We start from the raw sequence: 8,931 nt of genomic DNA, 5'->3' as shown, positions 1-8,931 counted from the left end.
AGTTTTCATGAAGTATAAGTTTGTAATTTTTGGACAAGTATAAGTGTGCTTTTATGATTTTACAAAAACGTGGTGCAAAGCTGAGCTGTTAGACCTGCTGTAGGTTATGTTGTAAATGTTATATCTCATGAACTACGAGACCAATTGGGTTGGTTCCACTTCTGAAAGTTGACTCATTGAGTTAGGAACCAAACCCAAGTGGTCTTGCATTTATTGGATTTTTCGTTTAACGGGAATTGCAAATAACATTCTGTTGCGCATGAATCTGACTGATATGAGTTTGCTGTAATGTTTTGGTCATTATAAGAAAAATATGTGGAATAAAAATAAGATAAAATATGTTCTGGAAACCTAAGATATGTATGCTTCTGTGGTGATTTTTGGTGAATTAATTGAGACGTTATGATCGGTGAACTAGTGCAATCTTTCAAGTAAAAATTCTGTCATAATGAAACTAGCTGCTGAGTTGTGTAAAAATGCATGAAATATGATAGTTTTTATATAATTGTTGTGTTTTGACCAAAATACCCTTGCGGGGAATAGTTGTTAATTGATTGCCATGAATTGACCAAATTGCCCTTATGGGGAATAATGGTTAGTTAATCTTTGTTTGTTGACCAAAATGCCCTTACGGGGATAATTGCTAGTAAAGTATGTTATTAGTACGTGACACGAAAGTAATTGCTCACTCATGTATCGTATCACAATTGTACTTGTTTAAGTCACACACAATTCACAAACGAAACACGAAATCTGTTACGTGCATAGGTATTATGTGCCGAGTCTAGAGACTCGTTAAACGTACCGATACTTAAAAAATCTCTTTGTTATTTAGAACGCTAGAGAGTTTTCTACGACGCGCATCACTTGGTGATCTAGATCTGGATATTCTTCGCAAACAGTGAGTTTCACTTACCCCGCTCTTTGAACTGTTTTCAAACGTTTTTCACTTGGGGGAGATAACATACTCCGATAAACGTATTTTTCTGAGATAAACGCATATTTAAGATTTTGTTATAAATTATATATCACTTGTAAAGGCTAAGCGGCAAACGTAACATTTGAAGTCCCACACATCGGACCGGTTAATATTTGGAATAGCGAGTCACTGTTGAGTAGTACTACTGGGTTTGACAAACCCCACCCGACGCTAAGCTCAACTGGAGGTTGAGTGGGTGTAATTTTGGCTAACACTTACCATGGTCTGGATTGACCTGGTGACAGGCACTTGATAAACAGTCAGCTTCGGTCGCGAACCACTTAGCGATACTATAGATTAGCTACCTATCGATATATAATTTGACATAACACTATCTGGCAACGCAACACTTAAACGTCGTAACGGGGTTACGCAACACTTAAACGTCGTAACGGGGTTACGCAACACTTAAACGTCGTAACGGGGTTACGCAACACTGAAACGCCGTAACGAGGTTACGCAAAACGCTAAACGATTTATCTTATTTAACTTGTGAACTCACCAACCTTGTGTTGACACTTTTAGTATGTTATTCTCAGGTAGCCAAGGCGGGCGCGCGGTTTAGGAGCATGCATTAATTGAAAACATCTTTATTCTGCAAACTTAATTTTAACAGTTACATTTGGTTTTAAGTCGTCCTGCGTGACGCAACTTTTGAATTAAGGTTTTACGCTTCCGCACTTATTTACATTTAAACGTTTTTCTTTGGTTTGATTATAACTAATGATTCCGATCCTGCCAGTTCACACCCTCTGACGGTAAAACTCCGTTAGTGGATTTTGAGGGTGTGACAATAATAATGAACAATTATGATGATAGTGATGAATCTGTAATGGATGTGAGAGAAGAAGTAACCAATGATGATGAAGTGATTGTACTTACAGAAGAAATGACTGAGATTGTGGATGAAGAAATGACTGTTGAACTTACCGGTCTGAATGCTACTACTGAGGAACTGGTAAACACTGAACCTGAAGATGATCAAGAAGTTAGTTCCAAGAGGGCAGAGCATGATTCTGAATTAGATCAACTGTTCAAAGAAATTGATGAATATGAAACTTCTGATGAAGAAGAAGATGAAGAGCAATTGAGAAAAAGGAAAGAAAAAGGTAAAGGGATAGCAACAGAGGAAGAGCCTGCTGTGTTTGTTGAAAAAGATGTATCGATACTGCTGCTGCTGCTGCTCTTGCTGAGAAAGAAAGACTAAAGAGTCAATGTAAAGGGAAGCAATTGCCCATTCCTTGACAGAAGAAGAGTTAGCACAGCAGGACCTATTGATCAAAGAAGCCAATGTAGCAAAAGAGATATTTCAAGATGTGGCAGATCAAGAGGTGATTGAAATTTTGGTGAATATGAACAAAAATCAAGAGTTTGATGACTCTTTGGGAAGGGTGGTCAGCAAGTTTCAGGAGCAACAATCTGAGACTGCTGAACCATCAACCAATCTAATTACTGATATGATAATACCTGAAGAGATTGGCGAGTCAATTGCATCTATGGCTGCCAAGAAATGGGCTGAACAGGTTAAGGAGGACATGAAAAAGAACCCTACTGGTAACTGGGGAGAAAGAAGATTTGAAAAGACTTATCAAAGAAGGAAGAGATCTGCTGAGCAGACTGATGATGAACCAATCAGGGCAATTCCCTTGCAAACACTGAAACCAGGAGAAAAATTACCAGGGGTCCTGATGTTAATGTTTCTGATCAAGATGTAAATGAAAAGAGGGATGAACCAGATCATCCTGACTCTTATGAACCCAAAATAGATGCCATGAATGATCTATCTGATGATGAGGAGGATGACTCTGAGGAGTCTAATGGAAAGGGTGATGACAACCCTGATCAAGGAGGAGAGAAAGTTGATACAAGCTCCACTGCTGAGACCCCTCAAGCTGAAAAGACTTATATTCAAAGGGGCAACATTGAAATCAATGCAGAGGAAGTCTTAAAGAAGGTTGAGAAGAGAAAGAAAAATACTGAGCATTATAAGAATTATTTGAAAGTTAGAGGCTATCCTGAAGCTGCCCTGGAAAATACACTATGGACCAAATTCAAGGTCTTTACAACAGTGAGAAAGAGATAGTTTCACAAAAGTTTGTAAAACAGGATGATAAGGTTGAACTGGAAGAATTAAAGAAGAAATATGATGGTATGTGTGGATATTTGATTGAGAAAGGCATGAAGCCTGAGGTTGTAAGAAATCTGAGTAAAGAGGCAGTATTTGACCAGTATTCCAAAAGGAAAGAGAAAGAGTTAAAAAGGGTCTATACTGAGAGCTTAATTCAAACTGAACTACCTGATGAGCCTCCAAAGAAGAAAAGAAGAATTCAGACCTTAAGGGAGAAGGAAAAGGAGCAAGTCAAACCTGTTGAAATACCTATCCCTCAAGATGATGTCAAACCTGAACAAGAAACTGAACCATTCATGCCTTGGGAGAATGAGGAAATGATCAGCATCCTAAGAAACATAATGATAAACAAGAGAGGGATGACTGAAGCAGATTTTAATGTTTTGGAGAAAGAGGATTTGAAGACTCTTTTCTATCTGCAAAAAGATGAGTGGGAAAAGGCATTGAGGGAAGGAGAAAATCCCAGATATTATGCTGATGGCAGATTTGTACCTGCTGGACTAGCAAGAACTTCAGATGATCAAAATGTTAATTGAACTGGAGGTAGTAGGACATGACATTGTGGAGATAGCAAACCTTCCTACTGAGATGGTGGAAGCCATATATGTAAAAACATTCAACTTGGGACCTCAAAAGCCTAAGAAATCAATTCCATTCAGACCTCCAATCCATCAAAGATTCCCAAGAGGAAGAGGCCAAGGAGGAAGGGGAGAATCAAGCGGCTCTGTACAACAAAGAACAAGACCACAATCTGATGTGGATCTACCCAGAGAGCTATATTATGATTCAGTCACTGATTCTCTTAAAGTGATCATGGAGAGCAGGTTATTGAAAGAGATTGTAATCTGAAGTGACTTCCATGAGTATAATGAAGATCAATTAAGAAGAATGGCCACACTTCACTTGTATGACTACAGGAACAGGGACAGATCAGCAGGAAGACAGATGAATGACTTATCAAAGTATTTACATGAAGAAGCTGATAAGGGATTCAAGTTTCTGAAAGAAAAGAGAAGTTGGAGAATGATTCAACTCCACAAGTCAAAAAGATCAGAGAAACTGAAGAGAATGGACAGGGCTGAACTGAACTGAACTACCAGATAAGTGTCCGAGATCAGAATCCACTGTCCAACATGGATACGTGTGTAAGATTGGGAAGAAGAATGAGAAGGCCAAACTATAAAGTGCAGAAGAACGATGTGATTACTGAAGTTGAATACAAAGAAGACACTGGACACTATGTGCTGAGGAACTCAGATGGAAAGGCCTTGGCAACAATCAAAGAGGATGCAGATCTGACATGCCTACACAATGATGATCTTGCTGATATAAGAGACTTGGTGATACCAAAAGGACACACTCACTACCAAGTGCTCAATATCTTCAGAGAAAGGGCAGCATCTGTAATCCAGATGAGAAGACAAGCAGCCTACAATGAAAGGAAAAGACAAAATAGATAGAATAGGCTTTGCTTTGTAATGTCTTCGGACAAACTTTTGATTATGTAATTTTGTTTATGTAATTTGATTATGAAATTTGGCGTGTATTTTGCTAAGTGTAAGTAACCACAGAGTGTTTTGGGTCAGCTGAGGTGTTCCAATCTAGGGGGAGATTGTTGGGTCAAGAATTTGACCCAAATGAGGAGATTTGACCTGAACGAAGAATTTGGAAGATTGGAATCTTCTCAACCTCCTCAGAAACTGCTAAGTATTGAATCCGAGCACACCTTGGACCTTCGAGTAAGCTTTTACTTAGCCGAGTACGATATTTTGCTTTCCGAGCAAGGTTTACTTCTAATAGTCTTCTTAAGTGGATATCCGAGCAAGGTATGCTTTTTAGTGATTTCCAAGTAAGGTTCATTGATTTGGCATATCCGAGTAATGTTCACTTTGTCAAGCAGGGTTGTTCTTCAAGACTAAGTATTTTACTCTTCCGAGTAAGGTTTGGTCAACCAAGGTCCAAGAAGTCAAGTAATTGGAAGACCGGGCAAGGTATTCTTTAATAATTATGGTCCGAGTATACTTGATGAGTTAATAGAATATCTTTAAGTTATCTCGAGTAAGGTTCTGCTCAAGTAAGGTATGTACTCCCGAGTATGCCAAGGATCAATAAGGTGTTCAACTGACAATGAGCCGAACAGGATCATAGAAGAACAAGGTTGCTCGTAAGGATTTGTCGAGCAAAGTTTGATAGATTCAAGAAGATTGAAGTATACTCGGTGAATATTTTACTTGGTAAAATATTCTTTAAGTAAAGTCTACCCGGAAACTGATTCCGAGTACACTTCTATGTTTACCAAGTCTGAAGGAAAGCCGAGTACACTGCGTACTCGGAGACTGAAGTTTAATGAAAAGCCTACCCGGAAGACTTGTTTTACACTTAGTATATTTTTGAATATGTAAATTGAATATGTACTATCGGATAGGGTTTCTAGAAGGAATAACAGCTGTCTTAGGTTGGCAGGCCTATAAATAGAATAATTAGGGCACGCCGCCAAAGAACACACGAGAGACGAAAATACGTATAAGACCGACACATTAATTAAGAGAATATTTTGTGTGTGACGGCTGTCCTAGGATTCCTTCTAAACCCTAAACGTTATATAAATGGAAATCTTTTGAGTGAATCCTTCGTGTGTCTTCGTATTTTGAATATTCATTGCAACCGTATATTTGTTATTGATTCCGCCTTTAACAAGCGGTCATCTTTCTAAACATAGTAACCCGTCATTAACTCGCTTGTCAACACGATTAATTTTGTGTGAGTTATGACATGATTGATTAAGATCCGATCCGAATCGACCATACATTCAAGAATTCGGGACCTGACAAAATTAATTGAAACTTCAGCTTTGAAATCATGATTACTATCAGACAAGGCATCAGTCTTGTATTTAGATTTTTTGATCAATTTGAACCACTTGCTGATAGTTATCACGAATGATAGTTAAATCCAATACTAATTGCTCATTATGATGTCGAATTGATTCAAGGTATAGACTTGTATTCACCACATTATCAAGAAGAATCACCAAGGTAGTCATGATAATCTACGTTGCATATGGATCTTCATGTTCAGTCTTGCATGATGCAGCTTTAGGTGTCATGATTATAGTTCCGTGAGATTCATACAGATCATTCAAGGACTTCATGGTGTACTTATCAATAATATCGGCTTCTAGCTCTGTTTGTTTCCAAATCCTTTGACTCACCACATATGGAAGCCTCTTTATTAGATTTAGATGAACTTGGACATTCTAGCTCATAGTCCCTGAATTTTTCTACAAAATTCATGCATTTGAGATCTGATGTTCCGAAATACCCATTTTAACTTAACACATGCACACAGTTTGAGTATGACTTTGGAAGAGCAACCTTCAAAGTATAAATCGTATCCATTTCATCTCCATAGAATTCATAATGATCCATTGTAGTCAGTAAGAGACAATATGCTGTCAGCATTTCTTCAATAGTCTCATATAGCCTTATATGGAAATTCTTACACTGGACTTTAGTATAGACCTCTTGGCTTCTTGATTACTACTAAGACCTATAAATTTTAATTGTTGATACAAAGGAGCAGCTTGCCGATTGAAAAGAATTGATAATAAATATGCTTTGTTAAGGCCATTATCAAAGTAGAATATTCCTTTACTTCTATCTCATGGGCTTTTCTCTCCTCGTCTGTCATTTGAGAGACAGGTTTTTCCGTTTGACCAGCCCTAGGAGCATCAACAAGCAATCTTGTGTAAATATGATCTAAACTCTACGCACATTCCGGATGAACTGCTCCCAGATAAGCTTTGAACCTTGAATCCCATTTTGGAAAATCACATATATTCATATGCCTCGGTGGGAATTTGGCATGAGAAACAATCTTAGTATCATAATTCAACATTTTCTTAGCATTTTGGTAATCTAAAGCTTAAAAGCCTGTCATTTTGAAAAGCATAACGAATAAGCGAGCTGAGCAACGAAACGAGAATCAAAAATTTTGCTTGATCCAAACTTGTAATGGCGTCTTTGATCGAAACAAACTTTAAGCCTTTGAAAAGTTTTGTGACATCCATGGCAAAACCGAGTACACCTTAGTATTTACAAACTCGAATAAACGTTTAACCGCTTATTGCGTAACGAACAAACAAATAACCAAACGGGTCTGGTTATGGTCCGGATATCCCAGGGTGCCATCTATAAGTGATATATGATCTACGCAAGCTAAAATATTAGTAATATGGCCTTAGTTCGATAGCAAACAAAACGAGGTACACTATATTCATTACGTAACAAGTAAACGATAAATCGGTTAATTCGTAGTGCTTAAACGAGTAACCGACCGATACTAATTATGACCCGTATACATACTGAGGGGTCATATACGAGTCATATATATGTTATAGAGGCTAACATGTTGATATTTAGGCCCCAGTACGTTTAAAACTCTTTGAACGAAAAAGGTTTCGTTTATCGATACGCTATAAGCTTAAACGCAATCGTTAATATCAAAACAAGCATTGTAGCATCCGTTAAGCCGAAAAAGATTTATATAACACTTATATGACATGTTCTAAGCAATCTGTGAAAATATTTTGGAATTTTACAACGAGTTAGTACGTTTTTCTTATTTTACAAAAATAAGTTGAAAAACACTCGTTTTTACGCTATTTCTTACACCCGAATTAATTTTCTCGCGAAAAACCGAACCCGAACTAAATTTGAAGTGGGCTTTTCATGTTTGGGCTTGTATGGTTAGATTAATGGGCCAAAACAGCCCATTAAGGGGTCTCCAAGCATTCCGATCGGACAGCCCCACCAAACATCACATTTGTTTTATATACCTAACTTACTCCTTAAGTCATTGTTATTCAATTTAATTCTCAAACATTTGAAGTCCAAAGCAGCTCCAACTTCTGCTCTAACAATTTTCCTTCAAAACTCTAGGTATCTTGATCATTTCCTTATTTTTAACTTGATTTTCATTAAGTATAATTAACATATAAACATGTCTTAGTTAGTTTTAAACATGTTTAACCATCCAAAAACCCTAAAAATCAAGTAAAACCATGTATTGATGTTAAACATGTTTACAAACCAGGAACATATACTTTTTTGGTCAAAAACGCGGATTAGAACATGAATACAACGTTTTTACGGTTAGAAAGTTCGGTTTGAACCCAAAACCGAAACCCTAATTATCAAGGCTGTTACATGGATGATTTATGCTTGGTTTGATGTTATATGATATGTAGATATACTGAGTTTGCAACCCGAGACCCGGAAAGTCGTTTAAGCTAGCAAAATTCATCGAAAACCGACAAGGTAAACCCGTAACACTCGTTTAGGGGCTGTTTAGTATTAGGTTGTGACGTGCTTGTTGTTAGCTTGTGAAAACTTGCAGGGAGATTAGGGATCATATAAATGAGTCCCTGTTCAAATTTGGTAATTTTTCGATAAACGGAGAATATTTGGTGAATTTATTCCCGTTTATGAGCGTTTATTTGGGAAAAATAGCTAAACATATTGAAAAATTATGAAACTTGGTTTTGGAGTTTAATATGTGATGGTAAGATCACTGGTAAAGTTTGGGAATCATTGGAAATGTCTAAGTATGGTTTATGCAATCATGGCTTAACCGAATTTTAACAGCCGAAAAACGCACAAAAAGGCATTTTGTCAAAAGAGTTAGGTTCTGGAAATTTTGCAGGGGCTATGTAATAACATTGAGACCATTTGTAAAAATTATCGGATTTTTTGGAGGTCGTTTGATATAAACGGGCCATTTATTACACGATTATAACCTATTAAATGAATTTTTATAAATAAAT

This window comes from Bidens hawaiensis, unplaced genomic scaffold, assembly GCF_021521415.1.
Source record: "Bidens hawaiensis isolate Kalapana, Puna unplaced genomic scaffold, B.hawaiensis_p1.1 tig00023616_1, whole genome shotgun sequence".
In the NCBI taxonomy this organism is placed as follows: domain Eukaryota; kingdom Viridiplantae; phylum Streptophyta; class Magnoliopsida; order Asterales; family Asteraceae; genus Bidens; species Bidens hawaiensis.
Note: the sequence above shows the minus strand (reverse complement) of the source record.